Source organism: Ambystoma mexicanum, assembly GCF_040938575.1.
Source record: "Ambystoma mexicanum isolate Mex_15411 chromosome 12 unlocalized genomic scaffold, UKY_AmexF1_1 Mex_chr12_unloc.1, whole genome shotgun sequence".
Classification (NCBI taxonomy): Eukaryota; Metazoa; Chordata; class Amphibia; order Caudata; family Ambystomatidae; genus Ambystoma; species Ambystoma mexicanum.
The window spans coordinates 12,394,104-12,415,800 of record NW_027182322.1 but is presented as its reverse complement, the minus strand read 5'-3'; the positions used below and the strand labels follow the sequence as shown (position 1 = coordinate 12,415,800).

Genomic DNA, 21,697 nt, shown 5'->3' with positions numbered 1-21,697 from the left:
CTTTAGGGATAGATTCGGAGAATAGGGTATTACTGTATTTTCTTGCAAACTGAATACGTTTGGACAACAATTCCATACCTTAATAAAAAAGAACTGGATAAAAAGTGCAGCCATACAATTGGTTAACAATACAAAAACACAAAGAGAATATACCATAAATAGCTTTGAAAGAAGATTTTACTTTATATGTCGCTAGAAACAAATGTCTGAGTGTAGGGTGTCGTGTTTTTGGTCTATCTCATTTACAGCTATTATAAAGACAATGTTTCTGAAGGAAGGATACATTAGGAAAGTGCAAAGTTTCTGGCAGTGATGTTGTATTGCTTATGAGCAATATGTTCCTGTTGCAATGGGAGGCAGACTGCTTTTGATTCAGTTGCATGCTGTATTAGATAGATAGGTTCAACTTGGGTCAAATACTAAGATTAAAGCATCGGCCAAAAATAAACATTCCTCACATGTATAATGTTCCTTGTTTGAATAAGAAAGTAAAAAATGCGACTCTGGTGGGATTCGAACCCATAACCTTTGAATGACTTTGCCAATTCACTTAGAAGTCCAACGCGCTATCCATTGCGCCACAGAGCCAGATGAAAATCAACTTGCGTACATTAAGGGATGATCGAAGTTTTGTCAATCCAGTGTTTACTTCACATCATATTATCAAGCCTTCTGGGATACAAGAAAGAATAATTGTTTTCTGAAACATAAAATGTCTGTAGAAGAATCACACTTCTGGGTGAAACCTTGAACTACACCTTTGTTCCTTTAGGGATAAATTCGGAGAATAGGGTATTACTGTATTTTCTTGCAAACTGAATACGTTTGGACAACAATTCCATACCTTAATAAAAAAGAACTGGATAAAAAGTGCAGCCATACAATTGGTTAACAATACAAAAACACAAAGAGAATATACCATAAATAGCTTTGAAAGAAGATTTTACTTTATATGTCGCTAGAAACAAATGTCTGAGTGTAGGGTGTCGTGTTTTTGGTCTATCTCATTTACAGCTATTATAAAGACAATGTTTCTGAAGGAAGGATACATTAGGAAAGTGCAAAGTTTCTGGCAGTGATGTTGTATTGCTTATGAGCAATATGTTCCTGTTGCAATGGAAGGCAGACTGCTTTTGATTCAGTTGCATGCTGTATTAGATACATTGGTTCAACTTGGGTCAAATACTAAGATTAAAGCATCGGCCAAAAATAAACATTCCTCACATGCATAATGTTCCTTGTTTGAATAAGAAAGTAAAAAATACGACTCTGGTGGGATTCGAACCCACAACCTTTGAATGACTTTGCCAATTCACTTAGAAGTCCAACGCGCTATCCATTGCGCCACAGAGCCAGATGAAAATCAACTTGCGTACATTAAGGGATGATCGAAGTTTTGTCAATCCAGTGTTTACTTCACATCATATTATCAAGCCTTCTGGGATACAAGAAAGAATAATTGTTTTCTGAAACATAAAATGTCTGTAGAAGAATCACACTTCTGGGTGAAACCTTGAACTACACCTTTGTTCCTTTAGGGATAAATTCGGAGAATAGGGTATTACTGTATTTTCTTGCAAACTGAATACGTTTGGACAACAATTCCATACCTTAATAAAAAAGAACTGGATAAAAAGTGCAGCCATACAATTGGTTAACAATACAAAAACACAAAGAGAATATACCATAAATAGCTTTGAAAGAAGATTTTACTTTATATGTCGCTAGAAACAAATGTCTGAGTGTAGGGTGTCGTGTTTTTGGTCTATCTCATTTACAGCTATTATAAAGACAATGTTTCTGAAGGAAGGATACATTAGGAAAGTGCAAAGTTTCTGGCAGTGATGTTGTATTGCTTATGAGCAATATGTTCCTGTTGCAATGGAAGGCAGACTGCTTTTGATTCAGTTGCATGCTGTATTAGATACATAGGTTCAACTTGGGTCAAATACTAAGATTAAAGCATCGGCCAAAAATAAACATTCCTCACATGCATAATGTTCCTTGTTTGAATAAGAAAGTAAAAAATGCGACTCTGGTGGGATTCGAACCCACAACCTTTGAATGACTTTGCCAATTCACTTAGAAGTCCAACGCGCTATCCATTGCGCCACAGAGCCAGATGCACATCAACTTGAGTACATTAAGGGATGATCGAAGTTTTGTCAATCCGGTGTTTACTTCACATCATATTATCAAGCCTTCTGGGATACAAGAAAGAATAATTGTTTTCGGAAACATAAAATGTCTGTAGAAGAATCACACTTCTGGGTGAAACCTTGAACTACACCTTTGTTCCTTTAGGGATAAATTCGGAGAATAGGGTATTACAGTATTTTCTTGCCAAGTGAATTGGTTTGGACAACAATTCCATACCTTAATAAAAAAGAACTGGATAAAAAGTGCAGACATACAATTGGTTAACAATACAAAAACACAAAGAGAATATACCATAAATAGCTTTGAAAGAAGATTTTACTTTATATGTCGCTAGAAACAAATGTCTGAGCGTAGGGTGTCGTGTTTTGGTCTATCTCATTTACAGCTATTATAAAGACAATGTTTCTGAAGGAAGGATACATTAGAAAAGTGCCAAGTTTCTGGTAGTGATGTTGTATTGCTTATGAGCAATATGTTCCTGTTGCAATGGAAGGCAGACTGCTTTTGATTCAGTTGCATGCTGTATTAGATACATAGGTTCAACTTGGGTCAAATACTAAGATTAAAGCATCGGCCAAAAATAAACATTCCTCACATGCATAATGTTCCTTGTTTGAATAAGAAAGTAAAAAATGCGACTCTGGTGGGATTCGAACACACAAACTTTGAATGACTTTGCCAATTCACTTAGAAGTCCAACGCGCTATCCATTGCACCACAGAGCCAGATGAAAATCAAGTTGCGTACATTAAGGGATGATCGAAGTTTTGTCAATCCAGTGTTTACTTCACATCATATTATCAAGCCTTCTGGGATACAAGAAAGAATAATTGTTTTCTGAAACATAAAATGTCTGTAGAAGAATCACACTTCTGGGTGAAACATTGAACTACACCTTTGTTCCTTTAGGGATAAATTCGGAGAATAGGGTATTACTGTATTTTCTTGCAAACTGAATACGTTTGGACAACAATTCCATACCTTAATAAAAAAGAACTGGATAAAAAGTGCAGCCATACAATTGGTTAACAATACAAAAACACAAAGAGAATATACCATAAATAGCTTTGAAAGAAGATTTTACTTTATATGTCGCTAGAAACAAATGTCTGAGTGTAGGGTGTCGTGTTTTTGGTCTATCTCATTTACAGCTATTATAAAGACAATGTTTCTGAAGGAAGGATACATTAGGAAAGTGCAAAGTTTCTGGCAGTGATGTTGTATTGCTTATGAGCAATATGTTCCTGTTGCAATGGAAGGCAGACTGCTTTTGATTCAGTTGCATGCTGTATTAGATACATAGGTTCAACTTGGGTCACATACTAAGATTAAAGCATCGGCCAAAAATAAACATTCCTCACATGCATAATGTTCCTTGTTTGAATAAGAAAGTAAAAAATGCGACTCTGGTGGGATTCGAACCCACAACCTTTGAATGACTTTGCCAATTCACTTAGAAGTCCAACGCGCTATCCATTGCGCCACAGAGCCAGATGACAATCAACTTGCGTACATCAGGGGATGATCGAGGTTTTGTCAATCCAGTGTTTACTTCACATCATATTATCAAGCCTTCTGGGATACAAGAAAGAATAATTGTTTTCTGAAACATAAAATGTCTGTAGAAGAATCACACTTCTGGGTGAAACCTTGAACTACACCTTTGTTCCTTTAGGGATAAATTCGGAGAATAGGGTATTACTGTATTTTCTTGCAAACTGAATACGTTTGGACAACAATTCCATACCTTAATAAAAAAGAACTGGATAAAAAGTGCAGCCATACAATTGGTTAACAATACAAAAACACAAAGAGAATATACCATAAATAGCTTTGAAAGAAGATTTTACTTTATATGTCGCTAGAAACAAATGTCTGAGTGTAGGGTGTCGTGTTTTTGGTCTATCTCATTTACAGCTATTATAAAGACAATGTTTCTGAAGGAAGGATACATTAGGAAAGTGCAAAGTTTCTGGCAGTGATGTTGTATTGCTTATGAGCAATATGTTCCTGTTGCAATGGAAGGCAGACTGCTTTTGATTCAGTTGCATGCTGTATTAGATACATAGGTTCAACTTGGGTCACATACTAAGATTAAAGCATCGGCCAAAAATAAACATTCCTCACATGCATAATGTTCCTTGTTTGAATAAGAAAGTAAAAAATGCGACTCTGGTGGGATTCGAACCCACAACCTTTGAATGACTTTGCCAATTCACTTAGAAGTCCAACGCGCTATCCATTGCGCCACAGAGCCAGATGACAATCAACTTGCGTACATCAGGGGATGATCGAGGTTTTGTCAATCCAGTGTTTACTTCACATCATATTATCAAGCCTTCTGGGATACAAGAAAGAATAATTGTTTTCTGAAACATAAAATGTCTGTAGAAGAATCACACTTCTGGGTGAAACCTTGAACTACACCTTTGTTCCTTTAGGGATAAATTCAGAGAATAGGGTATTACTGTATTTTCTTGCAAACTGAATACGTTTGGACAACAATTCCATACCTTAATAAAAAAGAACTGTATAAAAAGTGCAGCCATACAATTGGTTAACAATACAAAAACACAAAGAGAATATACCATAAATAGTTTTGAAAGAATATTTTACTTTATATGTCGCTAGAAACAAATGTCTGAGTGTAGGGTGTCGTGTTTTTGGTCTATCTCATTTACAGCTATTATAAAGACAATGTTTCTGAAGGAAGGATACATTAGGAAAGTGCAAAGTTTCTGGCAGTGATGTTGTATTGCTTATGAGCAATATGTTCCTGTTGCAATGGAAGGCAGACTGCTTTTGATTCAGTTGCATGCTGTATTAGATACATAGGTTCAACTTGGGTCAAATACTAAGATTAAAGCATCGGCCAAAAATAAACATTCCTCACATGCATAATGTTCCTTGTTTGAATAAGAAAGTAAAAAATGCAACTCTGGTGGGATTCGAACCCACAACCTTTGAATGACTTTGCCAATTCACTTAGAAGTCCAACGCGCTATCCATTGCGCCACAGAGCCAGATGACAATCAACTTGCGTACATCAGGGGATGATCGAGGTTTTGTCAATCCAGTGTTTACTTCACATCATATTATCAAGCCTTCTGGGATACATGAAAGAATGATTGTTTTCTGAAACATAAAATGTCTGTAGCAAGAATCACAGTTCAGGGCGAAACCTTGAACTGCACCTTTGTTCGCTTGGGGAGAAATTCAGAGAATAGGGTATTACAGTATTTTCTTGCCAAGTGAATTGGTTTGGACAACAATTCCATACCTTAATAAAAAAGAACTGGATAAAAAGTGCAGACATACAATTGGTTAACAATACAAAAACACAAAGAGAATATACCATAAATAGTTTTGAAAGAATATTTTACTTTATATGTCGCTAGAAACAAATGTCTGAGTGTAGGGTGTCGTGTTTTTGGTCCATCTCATTTACAGCTATTATAAAGACAATGTTTCTGAAGGAAGGATACATTAGGAAAGTGCAAAGTTTTTGGCAGTGATGTTGTATTCCTTATGAGCAATATGTTCCTGTTGCAATGGAAGGCAGACTGCTTTTGATTCAGTTGCATGCTGTATTAGATACATTGGTTCAACTTGGGTCAAATACTAAGATTAAAGCATCGGCCAAAAATAAACATTCCTCACATGCATAATGTTCCTTGTTTGAATAAGAAAGTAAAAAATACGACTCTGGTGGGATTCGAACCCACAACCTTTGAATGACTTTGCCAATTCACTTAGAAGTCCAATGCGCTATCCATTGCGCCACAGAGCCAGGTGAAAATCAACTTGCGTACATTAAGGGATGATCGAAGTTTTGTCAATCCAGTGTTTACTTCACATCATATTATCAAGCCTTCTGGGATACAAGAAAGAATAATTGTTTTCTGAAACATAAAATGTCTGTAGAAGAATCACACTTCTGGGTGAAACCTTGAACTACACCTTTGTTCCTTTAGGGATAAATTCGGAGAATAGGGTATTACTGTACTTTCTTGCAAACTGAATACGTTGGGACAACAATTCCATACCTTAATAAAAAAGAACTGGATAAAAAGTGCAGCCATACAATTGGTTAACAATACAAAAACACAAAGAGAATATACCATAAATAGCTTTGAAAGAAGATTTTACTTTATATGTCGCTAGAAACAAATGTCTGAGTGTAGGGTGTCGTGTTTTTGGTCTATCTCATTTACAGCTATTATAAAGACAATGTTTCTGAAGGAAGGATACATTAGGAAAGTGCAAAGTTTCTGGCAGTGATGTTGTATTGCTTATGAGCAATATGTTCCTGTTGCAATGGAAGGCAGACTGCTTTTGATTCAGTTGCATGCTGTATTAGATACATAGGTTCAACTTGGGTCAAATACTAAGATTAAAGCATCGGCCAAAAATAAACATTCCTCACATGCATAATGTTCCTTGTTTGAAAAAGAAAGTAAAAAATGCGACTCTGGTGGGATTCGAACCCACAACCTTTGAATGACTTTGCCAATTCACTTAGAAGTCCAACGCGCTATCCATTGCGCCACAGAGCCAGATGACAATCAACTATCGTACATCAGGGGATGATCGAGGTTTTGTCAATCCAGTGTTTACTTCACATCATATTATCAAGCCTTCTGGGATACAAGAAAGAATAATTGTTTTCTGAAACATAAAATGTCTGTAGAAGAATCACACTTCTGGGTGAAACCTTGAACTACACCTTTGTTCCTTTAGGGATAAATTCGGAGAATAGGGTATTACTGTATTTTCTTGCAAACTGAATACGTTTGGACAACAATTCCATACCTTAATAAAAAAGAACTGGATAAAAAGTGCAGCCATACAATTGGTTAACAATACAAAAACACAAAGAGAATATACCATAAATAGCTTTGAAAGAAGATTTTACTTTATATGTCGCTAGAAACAAATGTCTGAGTGTAGGGTGTCGTGTTTTGGTCTATCTCATTTACAGCTATTATAAAGACAATGTTTCTGAAGGAAGGATACATTAGAAAAGTGCCAAGTTTCTGGCAGTGATGTTGTATTGCTTATGAGCAATATGTTCCTGTTGCAATGGAAGGCAGACTGCTTTTGATTCAGTTGCATGCTGTATTAGATACATAGGTTCAACTTGGGTCAAATACTAAGATTAAAGCATCGGCCAAAAATAAACATTCCTCACATGCATAATGTTCCTTGTTTGAATTAGAAAGTAAAAAATGCGACTCTGGTGGGATTCGAGCCCACAACCTTTGAATGACTTTGCCAATTCACTTAGAAGTCCAACGCGCTATCCATTGCGCCACAGAGCCAGATGAAAATCAACTTGCGTACATTAAGGGGTGATCGAAGTTTTGTCAATCCAGTGTTTACTTCACATCATATTATCAAGCCTTCTGGGATACAAGAAAGAATAATTGTTTTCTGAAAAATAAAATGTCTGTAGAAGAATCACACTTCTGGGTGCAACCTTGAACTACACCTTTGTTCCTTTAGGGATAAATTCGGAGAATAGGGTATTACTGTATTTTCTTGCAAACTGAATACGTTTGGACAACAATTCCATACCTTAATAAAAAAGAACTGGATAAAAAGTGCAGCCATACAATTGGTTAACAATACAAAAACACAAAGAGAATATACCATAAATAGCTTTGAAAGAAGATTTTACTTTATATATCGCTAGAAACAAATGTCTGAGTGTAGGGTGTCGTGTTTTTGGTCTATCTCATTTACAGCTATTATAAAGACAATGTTTCTGAAGGAAGGATACATTAGGAAAGTGCAAAGTTTTTGGCAGTGATGTTGTATTCCTTATGAGCAATATGTTCCTGTTGCAATGGAAGGCAGACTGCTTTTGATTCAGTTGCATGCTGTATTAGATACATTGGTTCAACTCGGGTCAAATACTAAGATTAAAGCATCGTCCAAAAATAAACATTCCTCACATGCATAATGTTCCTTGTTTGAATAAGAAAGTAAAAAATATGACTCTGGTGGGATTCGAACCCACAACCTTTGAATGACTTTGCCAATTCACTTAGAAGTCCAACGCGCTATCCATTGCGCCACAGAGCCAGGTGAAAATCAACTTGCGTACATTAAGGGATGATCGAAGTTTTGTCAATCCAGTGTTTACTTCACATCATATTATCAAGCCTTCTGGGATACAAGAAAGAATAATTGTTTTCTGAAACATAAAATGTCTGTAGAAGAATCACACTTCTGGGTGAAACCTTGAACTACACCTTTGTTCCTTTAGGGATAAATTCGGAGAATAGGGTATTACTGTATTTTCTTGCAAACTGAATACGTTTGGACAACAATTCCATACCTTAATAAAAAAGAACTGGATAAAAAGTGCAGCCATACAATTGGTTAACAATACAAAAACACAAAGAGAATATACCATAAATAGCTTTGAAAGAAGATTTTACTTTATATGTCGCTAGAAAAAAATGTCTGAGTGTAGGGTGTTGTGTTTTTGGTCTATCTCATTTACAGCTATTATAAAGACAATGTTTCTGAAGGAAGGATACATTAGGAAAGTGCAAAGTTTCTGGCAGTGATGTTGTATTGCTTATGAGCAATATGTTCCTGTTGCAATGGAAGGCAGACTGCTTTTGATTCAGTTGCATGCTGTATTAGATACATAGGTTCAACTTGGGTCAAATACTAAGATTAAAGCATCGGCCAAAAATAAACATTCCTCACATGCATAATGTTCCTTGTTTGAATTAGAAAGTAAAAAATGCGACTCTGGTGGGATTCGAGCCCACAACCTTTGAATGACTTTGCCAATTCACTTAGAAGTCCAACGCGCTATCCATTGCGCCACAGAGCCAGATGAAAATCAACTTGCGTACATTAAGGGGTGATCGAAGTTTTGTCAATCCAGTGTTTACTTCACATCATATTATCAAGCCTTCTGGGATACAAGAAAGAATAATTGTTTTCTGAAAAATAAAATGTCTGTAGAAGAATCACACTTCTGGGTGCAACCTTGAACTACACCTTTGTTCCTTTAGGGATAAATTCGGAGAATAGGGTATTACTGTATTTTCTTGCAAACTGAATACGTTTGGACAACAATTCCATACCTTAATAAAAAAGAACTGGATAAAAAGTGCAGCCATACAATTGGTTAACAATACAAAAACACAAAGAGAATATACCATAAATAGCTTTGAAAGAAGATTTTACTTTATATGTCGCTAGAAACAAATGTCTGAGTGTAGGGTGTCGTGTTTTTGGTCTATCTCATTTACAGCTATTATAAAGACAATGTTTCTGAAGGAAGGATACATTAGGAAAGTGCAAAGTTTCTGGCAGTGATGTTGTATTGCTTATGAGCAATATGTTCCTGTTGCAATGGAAGGCAGACTGCTTTTGATTCAGTTGCATGCTGTATTAGATACATAGGTTCAACTTGGGTCACATACTAAGATTAAAGCATCGGCCAAAAATAAACATTCCTCACATGCATAATGTTCCTTGTTTGAATAAGAAAGTAAAAAATGCGACTCTGGTGGGATTCGAACCCACAACCTTTGAATGACTTTGCCAATTCACTTAGAAGTCCAACGCGCTATCCATTGCGCCACAGAGCCAGATGACAATCAACTTGCGTACATCAGGGGATGATCGAGGTTTTGTCAATCCAGTGTTTACTTCACATCATATTATCAAGCCTTCTGGGATACAAGAAAGAATAATTGTTTTCTGAAACATAAAATGTCTGTAGAAGAATCACACTTCTGGGTGAAACCTTGAACTACACCTTTGTTCCTTTAGGGATAAATTCAGAGAATAGGGTATTACTGTATTTTCTTGCAAACTGAATACGTTTGGACAACAATTCCATACCTTAATAAAAAAGAACTGTATAAAAAGTGCAGCCATACAATTGGTTAACAATACAAAAACACAAAGAGAATATACCATAAATAGTTTTGAAAGAATATTTTACTTTATATGTCGCTAGAAACAAATGTCTGAGTGTAGGGTGTCGTGTTTTTGGTCTATCTCATTTACAGCTATTATAAAGACAATGTTTCTGAAGGAAGGATACATTAGGAAAGTGCAAAGTTTCTGGCAGTGATGTTGTATTGCTTATGAGCAATATGTTCCTGTTGCAATGGAAGGCAGACTGCTTTTGATTCAGTTGCATGCTGTATTAGATACATAGGTTCAACTTGGGTCAAATACTAAGATTAAAGCATCGGCCAAAAATAAACATTCCTCACATGCATAATGTTCCTTGTTTGAATAAGAAAGTAAAAAATGCAACTCTGGTGGGATTCGAACCCACAACCTTTGAATGACTTTGCCAATTCACTTAGAAGTCCAACGCGCTATCCATTGCGCCACAGAGCCAGATGACAATCAACTTGCGTACATCAGGGGATGATCGAGGTTTTGTCAATCCAGTGTTTACTTCACATCATATTATCAAGCCTTCTGGGATACATGAAAGAATGATTGTTTTCTGAAACATAAAATGTCTGTAGCAAGAATCACAGTTCAGGGCGAAACCTTGAACTGCACCTTTGTTCGCTTGGGGAGAAATTCAGAGAATAGGGTATTACAGTATTTTCTTGCCAAGTGAATTGGTTTGGACAACAATTCCATACCTTAATAAAAAAGAACTGGATAAAAAGTGCAGACATACAATTGGTTAACAATACAAAAACACAAAGAGAATATACCATAAATAGTTTTGAAAGAATATTTTACTTTATATGTCGCTAGAAACAAATGTCTGAGTGTAGGGTGTCGTGTTTTTGGTCCATCTCATTTACAGCTATTATAAAGACAATGTTTCTGAAGGAAGGATACATTAGGAAAGTGCAAAGTTTTTGGCAGTGATGTTGTATTCCTTATGAGCAATATGTTCCTGTTGCAATGGAAGGCAGACTGCTTTTGATTCAGTTGCATGCTGTATTAGATACATTGGTTCAACTTGGGTCAAATACTAAGATTAAAGCATCGGCCAAAAATAAACATTCCTCACATGCATAATGTTCCTTGTTTGAATAAGAAAGTAAAAAATACGACTCTGGTGGGATTCGAACCCACAACCTTTGAATGACTTTGCCAATTCACTTAGAAGTCCAATGCGCTATCCATTGCGCCACAGAGCCAGGTGAAAATCAACTTGCGTACATTAAGGGATGATCGAAGTTTTGTCAATCCAGTGTTTACTTCACATCATATTATCAAGCCTTCTGGGATACAAGAAAGAATAATTGTTTTCTGAAACATAAAATGTCTGTAGAAGAATCACACTTCTGGGTGAAACCTTGAACTACACCTTTGTTCCTTTAGGGATAAATTCGGAGAATAGGGTATTACTGTACTTTCTTGCAAACTGAATACGTTGGGACAACAATTCCATACCTTAATAAAAAAGAACTGGATAAAAAGTGCAGCCATACAATTGGTTAACAATACAAAAACACAAAGAGAATATACCATAAATAGCTTTGAAAGAAGATTTTACTTTATATGTCGCTAGAAACAAATGTCTGAGTGTAGGGTGTCGTGTTTTTGGTCTATCTCATTTACAGCTATTATAAAGACAATGTTTCTGAAGGAAGGATACATTAGGAAAGTGCAAAGTTTCTGGCAGTGATGTTGTATTGCTTATGAGCAATATGTTCCTGTTGCAATGGAAGGCAGACTGCTTTTGATTCAGTTGCATGCTGTATTAGATACATAGGTTCAACTTGGGTCAAATACTAAGATTAAAGCATCGGCCAAAAATAAACATTCCTCACATGCATAATGTTCCTTGTTTGAAAAAGAAAGTAAAAAATGCGACTCTGGTGGGATTCGAACCCACAACCTTTGAATGACTTTGCCAATTCACTTAGAAGTCCAACGCGCTATCCATTGCGCCACAGAGCCAGATGACAATCAACTTGCGTACATCAGGGGATGATCGAGGTTTTGTCAATCCAGTGTTTACTTCACATCATATTATCAAGCCTTCTGGGATACAAGAAAGAATAATTGTTTTCTGAAACATAAAATGTCTGTAGAAGAATCACACTTCTGGGTGAAACCTTGAACTACACCTTTGTTCCTTTAGGGATAAATTCGGAGAATAGGGTATTACTGTATTTTCTTGCAAACTGAATACGTTTGGACAACAATTCCATACCTTAATAAAAAAGAACTGGATAAAAAGTGCAGCCATACAATTGGTTAACAATACAAAAACACAAAGAGAATATACCATAAATAGCTTTGAAAGAAGATTTTACTTTATATGTCGCTAGAAACAAATGTCTGAGTGTAGGGTGTCGTGTTTTGGTCTATCTCATTTACAGCTATTATAAAGACAATGTTTCTGAAGGAAGGATACATTAGAAAAGTGCCAAGTTTCTGGCAGTGATGTTGTATTGCTTATGAGCAATATGTTCCTGTTGCAATGGAAGGCAGACTGCTTTTGATTCAGTTGCATGCTGTATTAGATACATAGGTTCAACTTGGGTCAAATACTAAGATTAAAGCATCGGCCAAAAATAAACATTCCTCACATGCATAATGTTCCTTGTTTGAATTAGAAAGTAAAAAATGCGACTCTGGTGGGATTCGAGCCCACAACCTTTGAATGACTTTGCCAATTCACTTAGAAGTCCAACGCGCTATCCATTGCGCCACAGAGCCAGATGAAAATCAACTTGCGTACATTAAGGGGTGATCGAAGTTTTGTCAATCCAGTGTTTACTTCACATCATATTATCAAGCCTTCTGGGATACAAGAAAGAATAATTGTTTTCTGAAACATAAAATGTCTGTAGAAGAATCACACTTCTGGGTGAAACCTTGAACTACACCTTTGTTCCTTTAGGGATAAATTCGGAGAATAGGGTATTACTGTATTTTCTTGCAAACTGAATACGTTTGGACAACAATTCCATACCTTAATAAAAAAGAACTGGATAAAAAGTGCAGCCATACAATTGGTTAACAATACAAAAACACAAAGAGAATATACCATAAATAGCTTTGAAAGAAGATTTTACTTTATATGTCGCTAGAAAAAAATGTCTGAGTGTAGGGTGTTGTGTTTTTGGTCTATCTCATTTACAGCTATTATAAAGACAATGTTTCTGAAGGAAGGATACATTAGGAAAGTGCAAAGTTTCTGGCAGTGATGTTGTATTGCTTATGAGCAATATGTTCCTGTTGCAATGGAAGGCAGACTGCTTTTGATTCAGTTGCATGCTGTATTAGATACATAGGTTCAACTTGGGTCAAATACTAAGATTAAAGCATCGGCCAAAAATAAACATTCCTCACATGCATAATGTTCCTTGTTTGAATTAGAAAGTAAAAAATGCGACTCTGGTGGGATTCGAGCCCACAACCTTTGAATGACTTTGCCAATTCACTTAGAAGTCCAACGCGCTATCCATTGCGCCACAGAGCCAGATGAAAATCAACTTGCGTACATTAAGGGGTGATCGAAGTTTTGTCAATCCAGTGTTTACTTCACATCATATTATCAAGCCTTCTGGGATACAAGAAAGAATAATTGTTTTCTGAAAAATAAAATGTCTGTAGAAGAATCACACTTCTGGGTGCAACCTTGAACTACACCTTTGTTCCTTTAGGGATAAATTCGGAGAATAGGGTATTACTGTATTTTCTTGCAAACTGAATACGTTTGGACAACAATTCCATACCTTAATAAAAAAGAACTGGATAAAAAGTGCAGCCATACAATTGGTTAACAATACAAAAACACAAAGAGAATATACCATAAATAGCTTTGAAAGAAGATTTTACTTTATATGTCGCTAGAAACAAATGTCTGAGTGTAGGGTGTCGTGTTTTTGGTCTATCTCATTTACAGCTATTATAAAGACAATGTTTCTGAAGGAAGGATACATTAGGAAAGTGCAAAGTTTCTGGCAGTGATGTTGTATTGCTTATGAGCAATATGTTCCTGTTGCAATGGAAGGCAGACTGCTTTTGATTCAGTTGCATGCTGTATTAGATACATAGGTTCAACTTGGGTCAAATACTAAGATTAAAGCATCGGCCAAAAATAAACATTCCTCACATGCATAATGTTCCTTGTTTGAATAAGAAAGTAAAAAATGCGACTCTGGTGGGATTCGAACCCACAACCTTTGAATGACTTTGCCAATTCACTTAGAAGTCCAACGCGCTATCCATTGCGCCACAGAGCCAGATGACAATCAACTTGCGTACATCAGGGGATGATCGAGGTTTTGTCAATCCAGTGTTTACTTCACATCATATTATCAAGCCTTCTGGGATACAAGAAAGAATAATTGTTTTCTGAAAAATAAAATGTCTGTAGAAGAATCACACTTCTGGGTGAAACCTTGAACTACACCTTTGTTCCTTTAGGGATAAATTCGGAGAATAGGGTATTACTGTATTTTCTTGCAAACTGATACGTTTGGACAACAATTCCATACCTTAATAAAAAAGAACAAAAGAACTGGATAAAAAGTGCAGCCATACAATTGGTTAACAATACAAAAACACAAAGAGAATATACCATAAATAGTTTTGAAAGAATATTTTACTTTATATGTCGCTAGAAACAAATGTCTGAGTGTAGGGTGTTGTGTTTTTGGTCTGTCTCATTTACAGCTATTATAAAGACAATGTTTCTGAAGGAAGGATACATTAGGAAAGTGCAAAGTTTCTGGCAGTGATGTTGTATTGCTTATGAGCAATATGTTCCTGTTGCAATGGAAGGCAGACTGCTTTTGATTCAGTTGCATGCTGTATTAGATACATAGGTTCAACTTGGGTCAAATACTAAGATTAAAGCATCGGCCAAAAAAGACATTCCTCACATGCATAATGTTCCTTGTTTGAATAAGAAAGTAAAAAATGCGACTCTGGTGGGATTCAAACCCACAACCTTTGAATGACTTTGCAAATTCACTTAGAAGTCCAACGCGCTATCCATTGCGCCACAGAGGGAGATAAAAATCCACTTGCGTACAGTAAGGGATGATCGACGTTTTGTCAATCCAGTGTTTACTTCACATCATATTATCAAGCCTTCTGGGATACAAGAAAGAATAATTGTTTTCCGAAACATAAAATGTCTGTAGAAGAATCACACTTCTGGGTGAAACCTTGAACTACACCTTTGTTCCTTTAGGGATAAATTCGGAGAATAGGGTATTACTGTTTTTTCTTGCAAACTGAATACGTTTGGACAACAATTCCATACCTTAATAAAAAAGAACTGGATAAAAAGTGCAGCCATACAATTGGTTAACAATACAAAAACACAAAGAGAATATACCATAAATAGCTTTGAAAGAAGATTTTACTTTATATGTCGCTAGAAACAAATGTCTGAGTGTAGGGTGTCGTGTTTTTGGTCTATCTCATTTACAGCTATTATAAAGACAATGTTTCTGAAGGAAGGATACATTAGGAAAGTGCAAAGTTTCTGGCAGTGATGTTGTATTGCTTATGAGCAATATGTTCCTGTTGCAATGGAAGGCAGACTGCTTTTGATTCAGTTGCATGCTGTATTAGATACATTGGTTCAACTTGGGTCAAATACTAAGATTAAAGCATCGGCCAAAAATAAACATTCCTCACATGCATAATGTTCCTTGTTTGAATAAGAAAGTAAAAAATACGACTCTGGTGGGATTCGAACCCACAACCTTTGAATGACTTTGCCAATTCACTTAGAAGTCCAACGCGCTATCCATTGCGCCACAGAGCCAGATGAAAATCAACTTGCGTACATTAAGGGATGATCGAAGTTTTGTCAATCCAGTGTTTACTTCACATCATATTATCAAGCCTTCTGGGATACAAGAAAGAATAATTGTTTTCGGAAACATAAAATGTCTGTAGAAGAATCACACTTCTGGGTGAAACCTTGAACTACACCTTTGTTCCTTTAGGGATAAATTCGGAGAATAGGGTATTACAGTATTTTCTTGCCAAGTGAATTGGTTTGGACAACATTTCCATACCTTAATAAAAAAGAACTGGATAAAAAGTGCAGACATACAATTGGTTAACAATACAAAAACACAAAGAGAATATACCATAAATAGCTTTGAAAGAAGATTTTACTTTATATGTCGCTAGAAACAAATGTCTGAGCGTAGGGTGTCGTGTTTTGGTCTATCTCATTTACAGCTATTATAAAGACAATGTTTCTGAAGGAAGGATACATTAGAAAAGTGCCAAGTTTCTGGTAGTGATGTTGTATTGCTTATGAGCAATATGTTCCTGTTGCAATGGAAGGCAGACTGCTTTTGATTCAGTTGCATGCTGTATTAGATACATAGGTTCAACTTGGATCAAATACTAAGATTAAAGCATCGGCCAAAAATAAACATTCCTCACATGCATAATGTTCCTTGTTTGAATAAGAAAGTAAAAAATGCGACTCTGGTGGGATTCGAACCCACAAACTTTGAATGACTTTGCCAATTCACTTAGAAGTCCAACGCGCTATCCATTGCACCACAGAGCCAGATGAAAATCAAGTTGCGTACATTAAGGGATGATCGAAGTTTTGTCAATCCAGTGTTTACTTCACATCATATTATCAAGCCTTCTGGGATACAAGAAAGAATAATTGTTTTCTGAAACATAAAATGTCTGTAGAAGAATCACACTTCTGGGTGAAACATTGAACTACACCTTTGTTCCTTTAGGGATAAATTCGGAGAATAGGGTATTACAGTATTTTCTTGCAAACTGAATACGTTTGGACAACAATTCCATACCTTAATAAAAAAGAACTGGATAAAAAGTGCAGACATACAATTGGTTAACAATACAAAAACACAAAGAGAATATACCATAAATAGCTTTGAAAGAAGATTTTACTTTATATGTCGCTAGAAACAAATGTCTGAGCGTAGGGTGTCGTGTTTTGGTCTATCTCATTTACAGCTATTATAAAGACAATGTTTCTGAAGGAAGGATACATTAGAAAAGTGCCAAGTTTCTGGTAGTGATGTTGTATTGCTTATGAGCAATATGTTCCTGTTGCAATGGAAGGCAGACTGCTTTTGATTCAGTTGCATGCTGTATTAGATACATAGGTTCAACTTGGGTCAAATACTAAGATTAAAGCATCGGCCAAAAATAAACATTCCTCACATGCACAATGTTCCTTGTTTGAATAAGAAAGTAAAAAATGCAACTCTGGTGGTATTCAAACCCACAACCTTTGAATGACTTTGCCAATTCACTTAGAAGTCCAACGCGCTATCCATTCCGCCACAGATCCAGATGAAAATTAACTTGCGTACATTAAGGGATGATCGAAGTTTTGTCAATCCAGTGTTTACTTCACATCATATTATCAAGCATTCTGGGATACAAGAAAGAATAATTGTTTTCTGAAACATAAAATGTCTGTAGAAGAATCACACTTCTGGCTGAAACCTTGAACTACACCTTTGTTCCTTTAGGGATAAATTCGGAGAATAGGGTATTACTGTATTTTCTTGCAAACTGAATACGTTTGGACAACATTTCCATACCTTAATAAAAAAGAACTGGATAAAAAGTGCAGACATGCAATTGGTTAACAATACAAAAACACAAAGAGAATATACCATAAATAGCTTTGAAAGAAGATTTTACTTTATATGTCGCTAGAAACAAATGTCTGAGTGTAGGGTGTCATGTTTTTGGTCTATCTCATTTACAGCTATTATAAAGACAATGTTTCTGAAGGAAGGATACATTAGGAAAGTGCAAAGTTTCTGGCAGTGATGTTGTATTGCTTATGAGCAATATGTTCCTGTTGCCATGGAAGGCAGACTGCTTTTGATTCAGTTGCATGCTGTATTAGATACATAGGTTCAACTTGGGTGAAATACTAAGATTAAAGCATCGGCCAAAAATAAACATTCCTCACATGCATAATGTTCCTTATTTGAATAAGAAAGTAAAAAATGTGACTCTGGTTGGATTCTAACCCACAACCTTTGAATGACTTTGCCAATTCACTTAGAAGTCCAACGCGCTATCCATTGCGCCACAGAGCCAGATGAAAATCCACTTGCATACAGTAAGGGATGATCGAAGTTTTGTCAATCCAGTGTTTACTTCACATCACATTATCAAGCCTTCTGGGATACATGAAAGGATGATTGTTTTCTGAAACATTAAATGTCTGTAGCAAGAATCACAGTTCGGGGTGAAACCTTGAACTGCACCTTTGTTCCTTTAGGGATAAATTCGGAGAATAGGGTATTACTGTATTTTCTTGCAAACTGAATACGTTTGGACAACATTTCCATACCTTAATAAAAAAGAACTGGATAAAAAGTGCAGACATGCAATTGGTTAACAATACAAAAACACAAAGAGAATATACCATAAATAGCTTTGAAAGAAGATTTTACTTTATATGTCGCTAGAAACAAATGTCTGAGTGTAGGGTGTCGTGTTTTTGGTCTATCTCATTTACAGCTATTATAAAGACAATGTTTCTGAAGGAAGGATACATTAGGAAAGTGCAAAGTTTCTGGCAGTGATGTTGTATTGCTTATGAGCAATATGTTCCTGTTGCCATGGAAGGCAGACTGCTTTTGATTCAGTTGCATGCTGTATTAGATACATAGGTTCAACTTGGGTGAAATACTAAGATTAAAGCATCGGCCAAAAATAAACATTCCTCACATGCATAATGTTCCTTATTTGAATAAGAAAGTAAAAAATGTGACTCTGGTTGGATTCTAACCCACAACCTTTGAATGACTTTGCCAATTCACTTAGAAGTCCAACGCGCTATCCATTGCGCCACAGAGCCAGACAAAAATCAACTTGCGTAAATTAAGGGATGATCGAAGTTTTGTCAATCCAGTGTTTACTTCACATCATATTATCAAGCCTTCTGGGATACAAGAAAGAATAATTGTTTTCTGAAACATAAAATGTCTGTAGAAGAATCACACTTCTGGGTGAAACCTTGAACTACACCTTTGTTCCTTTAGGGATAAATTCGGAGAATAGGGTATTACTGTATTTTCTTGCAAACTGAATACGTTTGGACAACAATTTCATACCTTAATAGAAAAGAACTGGATAAAAAGTGCAGCCATACAATTGGTTAACAATACAAAAACACAAAGAGAATATACCATAAATAGCTTTGAAAGAAGATTTTACTTTATATGTCGCTAGAAACAAATGTCTGAGTGTAGGGTGTCGTGTTTTTGGTCTATCTCATTTACAGCTATTATAAAGACAATGTTTCTGAAGGAAGGATACATTAGGAAAGTGCAAAGTTTCTGGCAGTGATGTTGTATTGCTTATGAGCAATATGTTCCTGTTGCAATGGAAGGCAGACTGCTTTTGATTCAGTTGCATGCTGTATTAGATACATAGGTTCAACTTGGGTCAAATACTAAGATTAAAGCATCGGCCAAAAATAAACATTCCTCACATGCATAATGTTCCTTGTTTGAATTAGAAAGTAAAAAATGCGATTCTGGTGGGATTCGAACCCACAACCTTTGAATGATTTTGCCAATTCACTTAGAAGTCCAACGCGCTATCCATTGCGCCACAGAGCCAGACAAAAATCAACTTGCGTAAATTAAGGGATGATCGAAGTTTTGTCAATCCAGTGTTTACTTCACATCATATTATCAAGCCTTCTGGGATACAAGAAAGAATAATTGTTTTCTGAAACATAAAATGTCTGTAGAAGAATCACACTTCTGGGTGAAACCTTGAACTACACCTTTGTTCCTTTAGGGATAAATTCGGAGAATAGGGTATTACTGTATTTTCTTGCAAACTGAATACGTTTGGACAACAATTTCATACCTTAATAGAAAAGAACTGGATAAAAAGTGCAGCCATACAATTGGTTAACAATACAAAAACACAAAGAGAATATACCATAAATAGCTTTGAAAGAAGATTTTACTTTATATGTCGCTAGAAACAAATGTCTGAGTGTAGGGTGTCGTGTTTTTGGTCTATCTCATTTACAGCTATTATAAAGACAATGTTTCTGAAGGAAGGATACATTAGGAAAGTGCAAAGTTTCTGGCAGTGATGTTGTATTGCTTATGAGCAATATGTTCCTGTTGCAATGGAAGGCAGACTGCTTTTGATTCAGTTGCATGCTGTATTAGATACATAGGTTCAACTTGGGTCAAATACTAAGATTAAAGCATCGGCCAAAAATAGACATTCCTCACATGCATAATGTTCCTTGTTTGAATAAGAAAGTAAAAAATGCGACTCTGGTGGGATTCAAACCCACAACCTTTGAATGACTTTGCAAATTCACTTAGAAGTCCAACGCGCTATCCATTGCTCCACAGAGCCAGATAAAAATCCACTTGCGTACAGTAAGGGATGATCGAAGTTTTGTCAATCCAATGTTTACTTCACATCATATTATCAAGCCTTCTGGGATACATGAAAGAATGATTGTTTTCTGAAACATGAAATGTCTGTAGCAAGAATCACACTTCTGTGTGAAACCTTGAACTGCACCTTTGTTCGCTTGGGGAGAAATTCAGAGAATAGGGTATAACAGTATTTTCTTGCCAACTGAATACGTTTGGACAACAATTCCATACCTTAATAAAAAAGAACTGGATAAAAAGTGCAGCCATACAATTGGTTAACAATACAAAAACACAAAGAGAATATACCATAAATAGCTTTGAAAGAAGATTTTACTTTATATGTCGCTAGAAACAAATGTCTGAGTGTAGGGTGTCGTGTTTTTGGTCTATCTCATTTACAGCTATTATAAAGACAATGTTTCTGAAGGAAGGATACATTAGGAAAGTGCAAAGTTTTTGGCAGTGATGTTGTATTCCTTATGAGCAATATGTTCCTGTTGCAATGGAAGGCAGACTGCTTTTGATTCAGTTGCATGCTGTATTAGATACATAGGTTCAACTTGGGTGAAATACTAAGATTAAAGCATCGGCCAAAAATAAACATTCCTCACATGCATAATGTTCCTTATTTGAATAAGAAAGTAAAAAATGCGACTCTGGTTGGATTCGAACCCACAACCTTTGAATGACTTTGCCAATTCACTTAGAAGTCCAACGCGCTATCCATTGCGCCACAGAGCCAGATGAAAATCCACTTGCATACAGTAAGGGATGATCGAAGTTTTGTCAATCCAGTGTTTACTTCACATCACATTATCAAGCCTTCTGGGATACATGAAAGAATGATTGTTTTCTGAAACATTAAATGTCTGTAGCAAGAATCACAGTTCGGGGTGAAACCTTGAACTGCACCTTTGTTCGCTTGGGGAGAAATTCAGAGAATAGGGTATTACAGTATTTTCTTGCCAAGTGAATTGGTTTGGACAACAATTTCATACCTTAATAAAAAAGAACTGGATAAAAAGTGCAGACATACAATTGGTTAACAATACAAAAACACAAAGAGAATATACCATAAATAGCTTTGAAAGAAGATTTTACTTTATATGTCGCTAGAAACAAATGTCTGAGTGTAGGGTGTCGTGTTTTTGGTCTATCTCATT

The 21,697-nt window shown here is 36.0% G+C and overlaps 15 non-coding genes across 15 annotated transcripts; all 15 read right to left on the bottom strand.

The window, feature by feature from the left end:
• Positions 1–498: 498 nt before the first annotated feature.
• TRNAR-UCU (transfer RNA arginine (anticodon UCU)) lies at positions 499–588 on the bottom strand. Its single transcript is given in 2 exon segments — positions 499–534; positions 552–588. It is a non-coding gene; the product is annotated as a tRNA-Arg (tRNA).
• Positions 589–1,264: 676 nt separating this feature from the next.
• TRNAR-UCU (transfer RNA arginine (anticodon UCU)) lies at positions 1,265–1,354 on the bottom strand. The gene is given in 2 exon segments: positions 1,265–1,300; positions 1,318–1,354. It is a non-coding gene; the product is annotated as a tRNA-Arg (tRNA).
• Positions 1,355–2,030: 676 nt separating this feature from the next.
• TRNAR-UCU (transfer RNA arginine (anticodon UCU)) lies at positions 2,031–2,120 on the bottom strand. Its single transcript is given in 2 exon segments — positions 2,031–2,066; positions 2,084–2,120. It is a non-coding gene; the product is annotated as a tRNA-Arg (tRNA).
• Positions 2,121–3,561: 1,441 nt separating this feature from the next.
• TRNAR-UCU (transfer RNA arginine (anticodon UCU)) lies at positions 3,562–3,651 on the bottom strand. Its single transcript is given in 2 exon segments — positions 3,562–3,597; positions 3,615–3,651. It is a non-coding gene; the product is annotated as a tRNA-Arg (tRNA).
• A 676-nt stretch (positions 3,652–4,327) lies between these two features.
• TRNAR-UCU (transfer RNA arginine (anticodon UCU)) lies at positions 4,328–4,417 on the bottom strand. Its single transcript is given in 2 exon segments — positions 4,328–4,363; positions 4,381–4,417. It is a non-coding gene; the product is annotated as a tRNA-Arg (tRNA).
• Positions 4,418–5,093: 676 nt separating this feature from the next.
• Positions 5,094–5,183, bottom strand: TRNAR-UCU (transfer RNA arginine (anticodon UCU)). Its single transcript is given in 2 exon segments — positions 5,094–5,129; positions 5,147–5,183. It is a non-coding gene; the product is annotated as a tRNA-Arg (tRNA).
• Positions 5,184–5,860: 677 nt separating this feature from the next.
• On the bottom strand, positions 5,861–5,950 carry TRNAR-UCU (transfer RNA arginine (anticodon UCU)). The gene is given in 2 exon segments: positions 5,861–5,896; positions 5,914–5,950. It is a non-coding gene; the product is annotated as a tRNA-Arg (tRNA).
• A 676-nt stretch (positions 5,951–6,626) lies between these two features.
• TRNAR-UCU (transfer RNA arginine (anticodon UCU)) lies at positions 6,627–6,716 on the bottom strand. The gene is given in 2 exon segments: positions 6,627–6,662; positions 6,680–6,716. It is a non-coding gene; the product is annotated as a tRNA-Arg (tRNA).
• A 1,441-nt stretch (positions 6,717–8,157) lies between these two features.
• TRNAR-UCU (transfer RNA arginine (anticodon UCU)) lies at positions 8,158–8,247 on the bottom strand. The gene is given in 2 exon segments: positions 8,158–8,193; positions 8,211–8,247. It is a non-coding gene; the product is annotated as a tRNA-Arg (tRNA).
• Positions 8,248–9,689: 1,442 nt separating this feature from the next.
• On the bottom strand, positions 9,690–9,779 carry TRNAR-UCU (transfer RNA arginine (anticodon UCU)). Its single transcript is given in 2 exon segments — positions 9,690–9,725; positions 9,743–9,779. It is a non-coding gene; the product is annotated as a tRNA-Arg (tRNA).
• Positions 9,780–10,455: 676 nt separating this feature from the next.
• Positions 10,456–10,545, bottom strand: TRNAR-UCU (transfer RNA arginine (anticodon UCU)). Its single transcript is given in 2 exon segments — positions 10,456–10,491; positions 10,509–10,545. It is a non-coding gene; the product is annotated as a tRNA-Arg (tRNA).
• A 677-nt stretch (positions 10,546–11,222) lies between these two features.
• Positions 11,223–11,312, bottom strand: TRNAR-UCU (transfer RNA arginine (anticodon UCU)). The gene is given in 2 exon segments: positions 11,223–11,258; positions 11,276–11,312. It is a non-coding gene; the product is annotated as a tRNA-Arg (tRNA).
• Positions 11,313–11,988: 676 nt separating this feature from the next.
• TRNAR-UCU (transfer RNA arginine (anticodon UCU)) lies at positions 11,989–12,078 on the bottom strand. Its single transcript is given in 2 exon segments — positions 11,989–12,024; positions 12,042–12,078. It is a non-coding gene; the product is annotated as a tRNA-Arg (tRNA).
• A 2,207-nt stretch (positions 12,079–14,285) lies between these two features.
• On the bottom strand, positions 14,286–14,375 carry TRNAR-UCU (transfer RNA arginine (anticodon UCU)). The gene is given in 2 exon segments: positions 14,286–14,321; positions 14,339–14,375. It is a non-coding gene; the product is annotated as a tRNA-Arg (tRNA).
• A 1,448-nt stretch (positions 14,376–15,823) lies between these two features.
• Positions 15,824–15,913, bottom strand: TRNAR-UCU (transfer RNA arginine (anticodon UCU)). Its single transcript is given in 2 exon segments — positions 15,824–15,859; positions 15,877–15,913. It is a non-coding gene; the product is annotated as a tRNA-Arg (tRNA).
• Between the last annotated feature and the right edge of the window lie 5,784 nt (positions 15,914–21,697).